Genomic DNA, 16,973 nt, shown 5'->3' on the forward strand with positions numbered 1-16,973 from the left:
TTGAGAGATTTTCACTGTAGGGCGTGTGCGCTCGCCAGACAGACAGAGAGAGACATAGAGACAGAAAGCGAGAAATCACCCCCCCAGGGGGGATGGTCACGCTGCAATCCCTTCTCCTCCATTCTCCTCTCGGGATCTTGGGCACGCACGCACACGCGCCCTGCGTAAGTTTTAAGCCACCGGGTCCGGGACACGAACCGCGGTCGACTACGTGGGAGTCCAGCGACATAGCCATTACGCTAACTGCTGGTTCCCTGTTGTCCCACTTTCATTGAACTTGCTTCTTCAGCCAAAGAACAAGTGCATCAGCTCCCAACTTCTTTTCTTAATCCATATCTCTGCCAAGAATTGGAAATTTTTCAGCTATTACTTCATTAAATAAGCCCTTTCTCACCTCTTCTCCTGCTAGAATTCCTGTAATGCAAATACTTGTTCACTTAATAGTGTTTCATGGGTTCCATAGACTTTCTTCATTCTCTTTTATTCTCTGTGTGTGCTTGCGTGCGTGTGCATGTGTCTGACTGTTATGTCAAAGACCTGTCTTCAAGTACAGAAATTTTTTATTTTCTTGATCTAGTCTGTTGGAGCTCTTCAATGTATTTTTCGTTTTATTTATTAAATTCTTTGGTTTCAAAATAACTTTTTTTTTCTTTTGTTATCTATCTCTTTGTTAAATTGTTTAATTTATGTCATGAATTATTCTCCTAACTTTATTTATTCATCTATGTTCTCTTGTAGTTTGTTAAATCTCTTTTTCAGGATTTTTAAAAATTCCTTTTCCTTAGGGTTTATTACTGAAGAATGATTGTGTTCCTTTGAAAGATTCATGTGTTCTTGTTTTCTGTGTTTCTTGTTATCTGCATATCTGATGGGAAGGCCACCTCTTCCAATTTTATGAAATAGTTTTTTTAGAGAAAGACTTTTTATTTATAAATCCTATAGTGTTGGTTGAGTAGGATTCTTCAACTTTGCTTGTTGGTGGACACAACAACAGAGTCTCCATATTATTTGTTAAATCAATGTCAGTGATATCAGTGAGCACCTCAGAGGCCTAAACTGTGAGAGTCTGTGACAACAGTGGCCTCAGGGATGTGGAGATGGTAGGGTTATTAGTATCGAGGAAATAACCAATTCTAGTCATTGTGCTGACCTCAAAATTGTACCATGCAGTTTGAGCTTGAGTCTCAGAGAGTGCAGAGGATAACAAGGATTTCTACTCAGGATTAATGCATCCACATTGACTCCAGATAACTCCGTAACATGGGCCCAGGGTCTGTGAGAACTGAGATTTTCTGCATTTAAGACTGTGAATTCTGCTGAGGTGTTGAGGACTGCTAGAGATCTCTCAGTTACCTTTTTCCTGAAGTAGGTAATCTTTCTTTTTTCTTAGCCTATCCCAAGTACTTTGTTTTCCTCTCTATGCTGTCATCTCAAGTCTTCATATATCTGGGTCTCACGTCTCTTTCTTCCTAACCTCCAGCATTCTCTCCTAGATCAACACTCAAAGTGCAACTATTTATTGGCTTTTTGATATGGAGGAGACTGAAGTCTTGGTAACCACTAGTCAATGATCTTGATCCCCTACTTGCATCAGACATTTTTATTTTCTAGCCCAGTTGAGAATACTATACGTATCATTATCAACAGGTAATAAACCATATCTGTGTCCCAGAAATGTCTTACCTCTCTATTTTTTCCCCCAAATTTCCTTTCCTATGCTCTTCCCCTCTCACACTCTTCTTCCATTTTGTCTCGCGTCTATAACAATTTTCAATGCTTTTATGTCCTCCAGTCTTTCAGTCTCTTTCTTTCAGACTTTCTGTGGACAGTCAATATATGTTAAGTGGAGATATACAATGTCTCTCTTTCATAGCCTGACTTAGCAACAAATCTTCCATATTCATCAACTTTCTATAAAATGCCAGGGCCTTGTTTTTTTTTTTTTTTTTGGCTGAATAGTATTCCATGGAGTATTTGTGCCACAGTTTTTCAATCCATTCATCTGTTTGTGGACATTTGAGTTGGTTCCATGTCTTAGCAATTGTGAATAATGCTGCAATAAATATAGTTGTGCAAGTGCTTTTCTGACTGAGCATTCTCCTGTCCTTTGGGTAGATACCCAGGAGTGGAATTGTTGGGTCATATGGTAATCCTACTTGGAGGTCTTTGGGGAATCTCCATATTGTCCTCCACAGTGGCTGGACCAATTTAAATTCCCACCAACAATGTAGGAGAGTTCCTCTTTCACCACATTATCTCTGGCACGTCTCTCTCTTTTTTAATCTTCATCATTCTGACTGGGGTTAGGTGATATCTTATTGTAGTTTCGATTGTATCACTCTTATGATGAAGGATCTTGAGCACTTTTTAAATATACTTTTTGACTGTTCACATGTCTACCTTAGAAAGTTATTTATTCAGCTCATTTTCCCATCTTTTAATTGGGTTAATCATTTTCTTCCAGATAAGTTATGATAGCCATTCTAACTAGGATGAGATAAAACTGTATTATGAATTTGATTTGTATTTCTGTGATGATTAATGATGTTGAACTTTTTTTAAGTTTGAACAGGCAGTGTTTGGGCAAATGACTTTGCACAAGTTCTTATGTCAGATTGCAGTGGTTTTTATACGAGACTATAGTCCTGGTGGTGTCTTTAAATAACAGTCCTTCTTATCAGGAATTATACCATCAGAAAATATATCTTCTAATGCCCTTTCTAGCTCAGTTTAGTCAGAATTGACACAAATAATTCCATTTTGATTTTGAAAAGCTTTTATATATGAGTAAAGAATTCTCTTTGTTTTCATTTTTTACCATAGGGCATATGCGCTTACTGGAGAGAGAAACAGAGAAACAGAGAGAAGGAAGGTGAGGAATCATCCTTCAGGGGGATGGCCATGCTGCAATTCCTTCTCCTCTTTTCTCCTCCTGGGATTTTGGGCACACATTTACATGCGCCTGGTGTGATTTTTCAAGCCAACAGGTCCAGGACTCAAACCATGGCTGTCCATGTCAGAGTCCAGTACTTTAACCACCACACACCTGCTGCTCCCTGGGCCAAAAATTTTTGAGTGCAACTTTAACAAAAGCAAAAACTAGAGAAATTAGATTATATCAAATAAAAATATTGTACATAGCAAAAACAAAACAACAATCATCAGAGTGAAAAGACAACTATTTGAAAATATTTGCAAATTATACATCCAACAAGGGATTAATAACTGTACTATATAAGGAACTCAGCAGCCACGGAACAAATAATCTGATTATAAAATGGGCAGATGAACTGAATAGACATTTCTTAAAAGAAGACTACAAACAAGAATATATAAAAAATGAATGACTATCATAAAAACATAAAAATAACAAATTCTGGAAAGAAAGTAGAAAATAGTTAACTCTTTTTTTTTCCTATTGGTGGGAATATAAATTAATATAGTCATTATGGGAAACAGTATGGATGTTCCTTAAGAAAACTAAAAATAGAATGGCCATATTATACAGCAAAACCCCAGTAGGCATATATCCAAAAGAATGGAAACCAGTATTTTTTAGAGATATATGCATTCTTATGTTTATTGCAATGCTATTTACAAGATATAAAATTAACCTAAACATCCACCACCAGATGAATCAATAAAGAAAATGGTGCATGTGTACACAATGGAATACTGTCTAGTTATTAAAAAAATGAAACCCTGGGACCAGCAGTTAGTATAATAGCTATGTTGCTGAACTCCCATGTAGTTGACTGCAGTTTGAGTCCTGGACCTGGTGGCTTAAAACTCATGCTGGGCGCGTGTGCGTGTATGCCCAAGATTCCAAGAGGAGAATGGAGGAGAAGGGATTGTGGCGTGGCCATCCCCCCTGGGGGGTGATTTCTCACTTTCTGTCTCTCTGTCCCTATCTGTCTGTCTGTCGAGCACATGTGCCCTATGGCAAAAACTTCTCAAAAAAAAAAATAAATGAAACCCTGTAATTTGAGGTAACATTGATGAACCTGGAGGACATTATGTTAAGTGAAACAACCCAATACATAAAGAGAAAAATGGTATATTCTCACTCACTCTTAGAAATGTCCCCACAGAAGTGGTTAGAGTGGTGGTTATGAGAGACTGGGCAAGGCAGTGGGGAGGGAGAGATAGGCAGATGTTGGCTAACATACAAAATTAAAGTTAGATAAGGGGAATAAATTCTAGTATTCTATAACATAGGGGAAACTGTAGTGTAAAATGATTTACTATATTTATCAAAATACCTAAAAGAGAATTTGGAATGTTTCCAATAACAAGTAAAGATAAATGTTTGAGATGATGAATATGTTAATTACCCCAATTTGATCATTGCACATTGTGTTCATAACTGAGAAATCATACTGTACCCTATTAATATGTACAATTTTGATGTGTCAATTAAATGAATGTATGATCTCCAGATGTTGTTACTAGAGATTCTGAAACAACTGGTCTAATGTGGCACCTTGGCATTGGTACAGTGCTCCCCCACATATGCATGGGGGATATATCCCAAGATACTCAGTAGATGCCTGAAACTACGAACAGTACTAAACTTTACATAGCCTGCTTTTTTTCTTATATATACAAACCTATATGAAATTTACCTTATGAATCAGGATAAATAAGAGATTAAAAATAATAACAAAATGGATTAAAATTATGCTACAATAAAAGTTATGTGAATATGATTTCTTTCTCTATCTCTCAAAATATATTATTGTACTATATCATGGGTAACTGAAACTACAGATAAGAAGTGACTACCGTATTTTTCAAAAGCTATCCAGGCAATTCTAACACGCTCTCAGGGTTGAGATGCACAATGCTGATTCTAACAGAAACTTAAGAAGCTATGGAATGTTTTGCCTTATTCCTAATGTATCAGCTATTGCTATATAACAGACAACCACAAAACTCCACAACAATATGCATTTCTTGTCAATGCATGCCTTTCTGAGAGTGGCTGCTCAGCCTCAATGATCTCAGCATGGTTGGCTGGGTTGGTTTCAGGCCATGGGTTGGGTTGTCTTGGGTCCTTGTGATTCTCGTTCTTTTGAGACTAGCAGGGCATGCAACGCAAGGCATGTTGTTTTCATGGCAATGGCAGAATCACAATAAACGGGGTGGGAGCATTTGAAGTCTCTTAAGGCCTAGGGTCAGTACTATCATATTTCACATCTGCCTGTTTCCCATTGGCCAAAGTCAGTTGTATGGTCAAGCCTGACGTTAACAGGCTCGATAATATGACAGTACTTTTAAACTACTTTCCTTGACCTATCATTGGGGATATTTTGAGCAGAGTTACAACTGGGAATTATTAACTCATGCTGCAATTTTCTCCAAGATTTAAGGCTTCAGGAAGATAATTATTATTTTCTCCATCTAGTAAAACCAGTAATTTAAAAATGATTTCCCCAATCATGTGCAACTGTATATTCAACCTCTTTTTCTTTGCTTCTTAGATATATTTTTTTAACTCTCTGTTGGTATTGTACGAAGCTGTACTGGATCCTGAAGCCAAAGGGAAAAAAAATCAGTAGGACAAATCCTGTCTTTATTTAAAGTTATATTTTATTTACCTTAGATGGTTTGTGTTAATTTTTATTTTTTTAAGTATTGCATTAAAGTGTTGTTAATTTTGAATTCTGAGTTTTGGACCTTCTCTCCATAAATGTGTGGCTTCTCATGTTTGTGGTCTCCAGGGATCTGATCTTGCTCCAACCTGCAGAGGATGCTGGGTATATTCAAGAGCTTTCTTTCTATCTCAGCTTTTCCCATAAACTGCTTTCTCGAGCAAAATTCAGAGGTCTTTGCATCTGGTGAGTAACATGCCTGGGATGTAGCATCCATTTCTGTGTTGAGATTAGAACTGTTTCACCCTCTTTCATTTGCTTCAAGGCTGACCTCCAGAAGTTCTAGTATGAAACCTGCCCTGTCTCCCAGCAGTCTCTGAACTCAGAAATCTGGGGAACTCAGCAGTCAGCTCAAAGTCTTCTTCATATGTCCCTCCACAGGGTACTGGGGCATATGGTAGGTACAAATTAAACACAGTGGCAACCTAGATGTCTAATTATTCCCTAAGGCAAATATGTAAATCAAGCATACTGATAATCTGGTTTATAAACTTAAACCATTTACTATTAATTTTTAAAATATAGAAAAAGAAAAATTTCATTATTTTAGTAATGCTTAGAAAAGTGATTCTTGAATAAGTAAGGCCATGTGGTACAATGAGACAGCATGGATTTTGGAGTCTGAAAGACAAGAGTTTGTATTTTGGATCAACTAGGTTTCATATGTGTGATTTAGAGAAAATTTCTTAACTTTGCCGACTCTATCAGACAAGAATATGGCCATTCTCTTAGAAGAACATGTATGTAGCTTATAGCATGTAACAAAACTTGGAAAATGATAGCTCCTAGGTAACTGGATTTTTGACCTAGAAAAAACATAGCTGATTTAAGTATTAAAGCTTTTTAAAAATATAGCCATTTAGATAGAAGTGCTTAAAATTGTATTGTACACTCCCTTTCCTCCTTATATGGACTAGACTGGGCTTATTTTATCTTTTCTTGGTGCATCAAGGCCATTAATAGGCATAGCTGTTTCCTGGGTTCTGAGGAACTGAAGAAATGCTTCAGGACTTACTGATTCATGAAGGGCAATTGGTCCTTGTATCTATTACTTAAGGTGTCAGTGTGCTTATCTGCATTTTATGCTCTTCGGTCTTCTCTCTTGCTGTCACAAGTTTGCTGTCACTTGTCCTTGCTGTCCTTCTTCCCTCTTTTTGCTTGCTAGTCCTGATCTGTGGTAGATTTGTAAACCAGATGGTTAGCTTAATAAAACTGTGGGCACACACACACAAAAGCATTAATAGTCTGTAAGGGCAAGGAAATCCCTTGTGTGTAATGCATACATTCAGTGGCATCTATTTTACAGTGGGTTTTCTTCCTGCCTAAGTCCTAAGTAGACAAAGCTGTCAGATTTATATGATAAGGGGGATTGTAATAGTTTATATGCTTCAAATGTATGCAAAAGCTTAATTCTTTTCCCTAGAATCATTATTGCTTCATGAGATTCAGACTGTTTTGTGTGACATGACCTCTTTCACAATGACTAGTATATTCCATATTCATAATGGTTGCTAAAATAGTTAACTGTGGGAACCAGCAGTTAGCGTAATGGCTATGTCGCTGGACTCCCACGTAGTCGACTGCGGTTCGTGTCCCGGACCCGGTGGCTTAAAACTCACGCCGGGCGCGTGTGCGTGCGTGCCCAAGATCCCGAGAGGAGAATGGAGGAGAAGGGATTGCGGCGTGACCATCCCCCCTGGGGGGTGATTTCTCGCTTTCTGTCTCTCTCTGTCTGTCGGGCGAGCGCACGCGCCCTACAGTGAAAACTCTCTCAAAAAAAAAAAAAAAAAAAAAAAGTTAACTGTATTACATCAGATTTAATATCTTTATCTAGAAAAAAATTAAATACCCCAATCTTAGTCCCTTTTTCTGTTGCTATTACTGAATACCACAGATTGGGTAATTTATTAAGTATAGAGTTTTATTTGGCTCATAGTTTTAGAGGCTCAAGGTTGAGGGGCCACATCTGGTAAGAACTTTTTGATGGTGGGGATTCTTCTCAGAGTCTCGAGGAAGTGCAGAGAATCAGATAGTGAGAGGCAAAAGGGGCTGTTTTCCTAACACTCCACTTTTGTGACAATCCATCAGTCCATTAATCTGTTCATGAGGATGATGGAGCCCTCATAACCTTATCATCTCAGGTGCAGCTCCATCTCTTAATACTGTTAAAATGGCATTTAAGTTTCAACCTAAGTTTGGGCAGGGGTATTCAAATCATAGCAGCCTCGAAATCACAATAATAGAGGATCAAAAACAAAAGCAAACAGAACATAAATCTCTGAAGAGGACTTGTTTCTTTAGAAAACCAAAAAAAAAAAAAAGGTTCAGGAGAAACTCTGTCATGACGTTTAAGAGTGTAGGGATGCCACTCCTTAACCACGGAGCTACTTGTCTGTCACTACTTGTCTATTAGAGTGAAAGTGCAAGAAATTTTAAGTAAGACCAACATGTAGGTCAAATCGCCTGGCTTTAAATTACTCACTATCTGTAAATGAGAAGTCTTCAAAAACTTCATGGAAAATGCATGTTATGAAAAAATTATACATGAATTTCAATTTATTTATTTATTTATTTTGCACCAAAACTAATTCTACTTTCCCACAACTTTTTGATATCCTCTCATATAAGTGATGATGGATAAAAGTGAAATGAACCAGCTTGGAATTCGGGTGAAATTCTGTGACTACAAATATACATCTAGAGAATCTCTTATGCTTAAAAAAGATACATCCCTGTGGATATTCCCCAAATGTAAACCACCTAAGTATCTATGAATGTTGGAATGGATAAACAATGGTATATTAATTTTATGTCCTTCTGTTTAAATTTCTCTTTTCTTTTCTCTTCTTTTCATTTCTTTCTTTCTTCTTTTCTTTTCTCTTCTTCTCTTCTTTTCTTTTTTCTTTCTTTTTTAATATGCCAGATGGCACATGAGAGGGCTTGCCAGACATAGGGAGAAAGAAAGATATGGAGAAAGCATCTTCTACCCCAAACGGGGAATAGCTACACAGCAACTCTTTTCTTCCATTTCTCCACTGTGTTAGAGGTTTGGACACATGTACACATAGGCCCAGTGTCCTGTTTTCAAGCCAATTGGTCTAGATTTGAACTGTTGTCAGTCATGTGGGGTCTTGCTCCTCTAGTTATTAGACTGTGGGGCCTGTCCTAAATTTCCTTTTAATAATGTTCATAGTTTCTAGTTTAAGTTTTTTAAGAATTTAAATTAATTTATTATTATTATTATTAATTTGCTATAGGCAATATGCACTCATCAGAGAAAGACAGAGAGAAAGAGAGTGATAAAACAAGTTACCAGGTCTGGGACTTGAATTATGGTCAGCCACAAGAGTGTCCAGTGCCTTAACCACCACACCACCTGCTGGCTTATTTCTTCCATGAGTGAGAGAGACAGACAGAGAGACAGAAACAGTTATGTAAATAATAATAAATAAAATTTAAAATAAAGCATTAAAAAATTGAGACATAAGATAAAAGCATACTACCAGCCTCAGTGCAAAACATGTTTATTTGTCCCGTAACTGTAGACCGAGACCAGTATAGGAAGAAGAGGAGAGAAGGCATCAAATATGCTTGTCAAAATGGAGCAGAGGGTGAGCATTGGACAGCCGTAGCAGTAAAATGCAGCGCTCTGAAAGGCTGACACATGGGGAGTTTCTAGGGTCATGTCTGGACACCTCCCTGAGTCCAGGACTGGCAGAGGCTGGGGGTAGGTCATAGCATTAACACCCTGTTGAGAGCACTAGCTCTGTGTCTGTGTCTCTCATACATGAAAGAAATAAGTAAACAAACTTAGAATAAATAAATAAATAAAGGATCAGAAGGAGCAGAGTCTTCCAGGTAGGAAGCGGAAGAAAGCCCATCAATTGCAATATCAGTAAAAAGCCTGGATGTGGCTGGGCACCCACTCCTCCTGGAGTGTGTAACTCTGGCTTATCACTGAAGTTCATGGTCGAGCAGCTCAGATCTTCACAGATCTCAAGGAACAGAAGGTGAAAGGCTTGGCCAATTTGTGTGGGGATGGAGTCTGAGAGAAGAACCTCCTCCTGCCATGTGCCAACTGAGTTGAACAAATTGGAAGTTCTTTTTTTTTTTTTCCCCAGAGGTTTTTGCTATAGGCGCGTGCGCTCGCCAGACAGACAGAGAGAGACAGAGAGACAGAAAGCGAGAAATCACTCCCGAGGGGGGATGGCCACGCCGCAATCCCTTCTTCTCCATTCTCCTCTTGGGATCTTGGGCACGCACGCACATGCTCCCCGGTGTGAGTTTTAAGCCACTGGGTCCGGGACGTGAACCACAGTCTACTACGTGGGAGTCCAGCAACATAGCCATTATGCTAACTGCTAGTCCCGACAAATTGGAAGTTTTTTTAAAAACTGGAAGAATAGTGAATTTACGAAACTTGTAATTAAAAGTTAATTACCAAAAATTGTATTGCACCTCTCTTTGTTCTTGGTTGGTTGTATTAATATATCTATTTTGGCAGAGGGGAACATCCTTCATTTGATCATTGAATTTCAAACCTCGAATGTGGAGAAAGTGACATTTGAGTTATTCTTTAAGAATACATAGGATTTATTTTGTAGAAATGGAGAGGAATGGTCCAGTCAAGAAAGCATGGTGCCATAGATATATATATATATAACAGTGACAGTGAATTCATATTGGTGGGTTTTAGAGGACTTCAAGAGGAATAGAAAGAGAGGACTTATGCCCATGTACAACTTTCTTGTGGCTGCTCTTGCAACTCATCACAAACAGGGTGGTTTATTTTCTTACAGTTTTAGAGACCAGAAGTTCAACCTTAGTTTTGGGGAGTTGAAACTGAGATGTAGGCAGATCATGGAGGCTTTAGGGGAGACTGTTCCTTGCCTTTTATACCATTTAGTGGTTACCAGCATTCCTTGACTTGTGACCTCATCACTTTCGTCTCTACTTCTGCTTTTGCATCACTTTTTGTTTATGTGTGTATAATTTCCCTCTGCCTTTCTCTTGTAAGGATACTGAGTATTACATTTAGGGTCAACCTGGATAATCTAAAATAACCTCCTCATTAATCATATCTACAAAGATCCTTTCCTTTTATAAGGTTACATTTATAGGTTCAAAATATGAAGACCTAATACCTTTGGATGAATCATTATAAATCCTTCTAGAATCCCAATTATGAGAGTTAATCTTTAAGGTTTTTGTGCTTAGAAAATGGATATTTGGGTAGTTCAAGGACTTATGGGCATTACAGTTTGTTAACTAAATCCTGTGGGATTCAGGCTGGACCAGGTATTTCATATTGGTTTATGGAGTCTGCTTTGTGTCCTTGGGCAACAATAGGTACGTGGCTCTTCGACATTGTAATCCCTTCAAGTTACTCCATACCTAAGAAAGAGTTCTTATTTGATAGATTTGGATACCATTATTATTTCTTTTGAAAACATACCAAGAGACATTTGCATTTGACTCACTTGGGAGCCAGCTGGTGTGTACATTAAAACAAAAGACTAAATTCTTTTCTGAGTTCAGTTTCTTGCTAAGTGAGCATCAAGCATACTCATTCAGAATTGTAACTGCATTCATCAACAGAACCATATGAGTTGCTGTAGGATTGTTGGAAAGATCCTGGTGTACACATTCCATTTATTTCTGTGCCATTTGGAATGAGTAGTGCAAATCACAAATAAAAATAAAAGCAAATTTTACTTAATGTATTAGGATGAAAAGGCAGTTAAGTGTTGCCAAAGAGAATGGAAGAGATTACTAATAAGTAGGACCAAGTGGGGACTTTAAAAGTTTGCGTAAAAATAGAATTCAAGTTTGAGTTTATTTTGATGCAAAATATGTGAAAACCATGCACAGTGTCTTCATAATTTGCATTTTCATGAACTTGCGATAACCCCTGGTATTTATCATTGCGATCAATTTTTGATTCAGTAACAGGTAGCTACCTTTTCTGTGATCATTTCTTATGTCTCTATTATCATCCATTATAGAAATAATTTTGCACATTTCTCAGTTGAAAATATACTTTAAAATTTTAAAGTAGTATTTCTGGCAGGTTGTTTTTTTTTTTTTTGTGGTGCGGTTAGTAAGGCAGAAATAAAAACAACTTTTGTTTTTAGTGTTTCCTTGGTTACACTGGTCAAAAGTGCATTACTTTTGAATTTTCAAGGTCTGTCAAAGGGCAAATCAAAGACTCCAGATTAGATATTGCAGGCTTATACCACTAACTTTGCTCTCAACCCATGAGTGAGTGAAAATAAGATCCTCTTTGATGCCAAATGGATAGAAGGCCAGTGAAGCGAAATGAGCAATCTTGTGAAATAACCAACAGGTTCAAAGGATCTTCCACACAGCAAAACAGAAAATTAAAAATGCTTCAATATCCAGCCAGCAGGTGGTGTGGTGGTGAAGTGTTGGATCCACATAGCTGACTCCTCGGTTTGAGTCCTAAGCATGGCAGCTTGAAAAACATGCTGGTTGCATGTGCATGCATGCCGAAAACCCCAAGAGGAGAATGGAGGAGAAGGGATTGAAACATGACCATCTCTTCTGGGGGTGATGATTTCTCACTTGCCCTCTCCTTAGGTTTCTCTCAGGTGGGCACACTTGCCCTATAACTAAAATCTTTAAAAAAATGCTTTAGTATCAAGGAAAAATAATTTTACAAGTCAACATTTAAAAAACACATTTTTATTGTGTTATTCAGCTTATAAGTTTGTTTTTTTTTGATTCTTACAGCAGTTCTGTGAGGCAAGGTAAGCATACTTATGTCCATTTTAGAGATGAGAAAACTGAGCCTTAGGCAGTCTGTGCCATGGTCATTGTCAGGTAGCTCGCAAGTGAAAATGGGACTAGAAGCCAGTGTTCTTTCTATTGCCCCATGCTATTGTCATAGTTGACCAAGTCTGTTTCAAATGTGCACACCGGCAGACACACACACACACGCACACACACACACACACACACACACACACACACACACACACTTCCTTTGTATATGTTGTTTACATACCTGGATTAAAATGGACAACCTATTTTAGTAGGAATAGTGTGTTAGGCTGGCCCTGTGGCAAACTTAAGGGAGCTGTATCTTACATGGATGACCATACAGTTCTTAATCCTGGTCCCAGTGACTTAAAAAACGGATTGAGTATGTGTGTCCAAAATTCTGACAGATTGGAGAAATGGAGAAAGGATTGTAACATGACTATGCCCCACAGGGAGCTGCTTTCCCTTTCCCTCTCTCTCTGTCTCTCTCTGGTGAGCACATACATGCTCTAGTAATTCTCCCCTACCCCCCACATACACACAAATGAATATCATGTAGTAACAGGAAAATGATCCTAGTTCTAAATCTAAAAAGATAGTAAGATAATATTGAATTAAAGGATTGAAAAACAAACAAAGGAATAATTTGTTCCCCTAGATCAGTTCAAGAATGATTTAAATGAGAACTTTAACTAGAATCATCTGGGATGCTTACTAAGAATTTGTGTTTTTCCCCCTCTAATCCTAGACCTCTGAAACAAATGATATTTAAGTACATTTAGTACTACTTGAGCATATCAGTCCTTGACTATCTTGTGTGTGTGTATACACACATATGCTAGATGTCTTCAAAATATTCATGGAAATGCACATTTTAAAAATCTATGCATGGATTTTATTTTTTTTGCACCAAAATAAACTCATATTTTAATTCCATTTTTTCTTTTTTTTTTTTTTGGTATAGCAAAGTGGGGAGTTTGTTGAAGGAGATAGAAGTAAAAACAGAGCCCTTCAAAAGGATTGGGTCCCAGAAAATGGGTTGCCGAGGAAGAACTGTGGCAAGGAGTATTTATCTGGGTCAGGAAGGGCTTTGTCCATGTAGGTACTAGGTGGGGCTTGTGCATGCATTCCCCTCCTGGTAGGGAGGGGCACATGCTAGATGGGTCCAATTATTCTCCTAATTTTGGAGTGGGTACCAAGGTCAGGAGATTCTTTGTCTAGAAGCTTTGGGCCATGAAAACCATTATCTTATCTTCTTCCTGGAATGTGGTGGGGCCGTAAAAAGTCTTCGTTTTAAGTCTAGGTCATGCTGCCTGGGTCAATCTCTGAGCCACCACTGTCTCCATCTCAAAAGAGCTATTTTGTGACTCCATCGTGGGCCCATATCCTACCTATATTTTTAGGGTCCCTGTCTCCTACTGCAACGGGAGGATGGCTGTCAGCGGGTTTTCAGAGGTCTATCTAGGGGCTGTACCAATTTTTTCAAGGACCCTCACACATATATTTGTCCTCCCATTCCTTCCTCCTCCCATTTGAAACACCAAACCATGATGCTATGCACACAAATAACTTCAGATTTACCTCACTGAAGAAGTCCATCCCATAGCACCCCTTCTTTGTCCCTACTTATAAGTGATGGGGGCACAGAGACACTGAGTGACTGTAGTCTGATCCCAAAACTGTTGGGGCTTACTGTTGTGGGCTTGGAGATAAACACGGAAGCACAATGACCAGTGCCAGCCTCTGAGTCCCTGTCTGGGCCTTGCTCCAGCTGACAGATGGGGGTTGGACCTTGCTGACCAGGCCTCAGGAGCAGAGAAGAGGGAGTGCTCAGGGAGACTCTGGTGGTTATTTGAGAACTGAGAGACAACATTGACTCCAATCATATGCCTGTTGTCAGTAGTTTTATTTTATTTTATTTATTTTTAAAGCTTGTTATTTATTTCCTGAGAAGGCTAGCACCCTCAACAGGATCGTCATGCCACAACCTTCCCCATGTCCTGTCGTCAGTCAGGGTTACGGTATGTCTAGTGTACTCATTTAGACCCCAGGTGTGAATCTAGAGCCCTCCTGAATTGCTTCCAGCATCATGCAGCATGCCGACTTGTAAACAGTGCATACCCACTTGTAAACAGTGTCTTTGTAATTAAAAGAAAAGAGAATTTTCTTTTGTTTATTTTACTTTGGGATTACTTGTTTTGCTTTAAAAAATCCTTCTCTTATCTGTACCTCATACTATCCCACCTGTTGCCCACGTTCTTCCCTGCTAACTAAATACTATTCTGTACAAGCTTACTTTCTTTTTATAGTTTGTCATAGGGTGAGTGCACTTGCCAGAGAGAAGGAAAGTAAAAAAATCACCCCCCGGGGAGTGACCACAAACTCTCCTTCTTCATTCTCCTCTGGGGATTTTTGGTGCTCATACATGCACTGGCATAATTTTCTCTCTTTCTTTCTTTCTTTTTTTTTTTTGAGACATTTTAGCTCTAAGGTATATGCACCTGCTGGAGAGACAGAGAGACAGAAAGTGAGAAATCATCCCCCGGGGTTGGGGGGGGGATGGTTAAACTGCAATCCCTTCTCCTCCATTCTCCTCTCAGAATTTTGAGCATGCACACTTGTGAATTTCAAGTCTCTGGCTCTAAGATTCGAACCACAGTTGGTCATGTGGAAGTCCAGTGATGTAATCACTATGCCATCTGCTGCCTCACCTCCCCCAGTGTAATTTTCAGGACACTGGGTCTAGGACTTGAACCATGAAGTGGGTTATGTGGGATTCACATAGCTTTAACCTCCATACCATCTGCTGGCCCACATGTTTAGATTCTTTATGTGCTTCAGAGATCAGACTTCAGCATCTGACACAAGGAATGAGTGACAGCTGGTTTAAGCCAATCAAAGAAGTTCTGTACCTCTTGCCAATGATTAGTCTAGTAAGGTCATGTGATATAAATCTGATCAATGTGATACAAAAAGTCTGCTGAGAGGATTCTGTAAAAAACGTTTTCTTTGATCTCAAGAATGGATGGCCCACAGAAGATGTTTTTCTGCTGCTGACATTTTTATGGCATGTGATGCTTAGAAGTGCAGCAGCAATCTCAGAATAACAAAGAGGATTGAAGTGGGGGAACCATGCTCAGATGGGATGAGAAGAGAGGTAGAAGGAGCATTGGGTTCTTTATGAGCTCACTGGGCTGCCTAACTGACTAACCTGCAATCTCCTCATCCTAAAACCTCTTGGTATATTAGATAAATCCCCATGGGTCACGAAGCTTGTGCAAGTTTGTGCATGTTTGTGTGCTCGTTCATGTATGCTTGCAGCTAAAAGCTTCCTAGAAGATATATATCATAAAAATAAAATAAAAAATATTTTAAGAATTATTTTATTTAACCTTATTTATTTTAATTTGACCAGCAAAGGACAGAGAGAGAGAGAGAGAGAGAGAGAGAGAGAGAGAGACAAAAAGTGAGAAAGCAAGCAACCTTGCTTTCTCTGGAACTCAAACTAGGGTTGACCATGTGAGAGTCCAGCACCTTAACCGCCAAGCCACCTGCACAGCCCAAAAAGAAAATATGTTTTAGCTCATGATGTAGACTGGTAGGAATGTAGCAAATACTACTATTTAAAATTAATGGACACTGAACAGATGTTTAAAAAGGAAAATTGTGCTTTTGAATGAAAACCCTAGAGCAGTGTTTTCCAAAACCTAATATTACCTGAGGATCTTATTAAGGCATAGATCTGACTGGGGAGTTCTGGGCTGGGACCCCAAATTCCAAGAGATGTGATCCTGCCAGTCCACAGACCATAAGCCCTGGTATTAGGGGCCACAGATAAACACAACTTTACTATTCTATGCCAAGATGGTTTTTGGGTTCGGCCCCAAATCCTAAAGCCAAGTACTATTCTGGAAAAAATAAACTTTTTTGTAAAAGTCAGAGACTGAATTTTTTAAGATAAAAACTGTGGAAATGCCATTTAACTCATAGAGTGGAAATAAAAAAGTCTCATTTTGATTTCACACCATCTTACTTCTGTGACAGAGACAAACTTCTCACCTCCAGAAAGGAAAAAGGTTTTTGAAAAGTGATGCTCTTTTTCTTCTGTACCATAGAATGCAATAGGCAATGGGTGAGCACACACCAGCAATTGAGTGTAAATATTTAGACAGCCATAGCAAACGGGATAATAGATGTTCAACTCCAAGAAAATATGCTGTCATTTAAACTCAGAGATAATGCCAGGATTCCCAGGAGCATGCCTTTTTTCCTGAAGCAGTGAAGGAAAGACAGAGTCATTCCACGTGAAATTTGACTTGTCTCATAAAAAGTAATAAAGTAGCAAACTAGTCAAGGGTGAAGACTGCTATTAAAGAAAGTTAAACTTACTTGGCCATATGAATGTTAACATTGTGATTTTAGTATCAGGGATGCTATGATTCAACTACACTGCATCCTTTTACTTTGTACTTTAATTTAGAAAGTTTATTTTTCCTCTCTTTGATTTCCTCCCTTCTTTCCATCTTTCCATCCTTC

This window comes from Tupaia chinensis, unplaced genomic scaffold, assembly GCF_000334495.1.
Source record: "Tupaia chinensis unplaced genomic scaffold, TupChi_1.0 Scaffold000443_1, whole genome shotgun sequence".
NCBI lineage: Eukaryota > Metazoa > Chordata > Mammalia > Scandentia > Tupaiidae > Tupaia > Tupaia belangeri.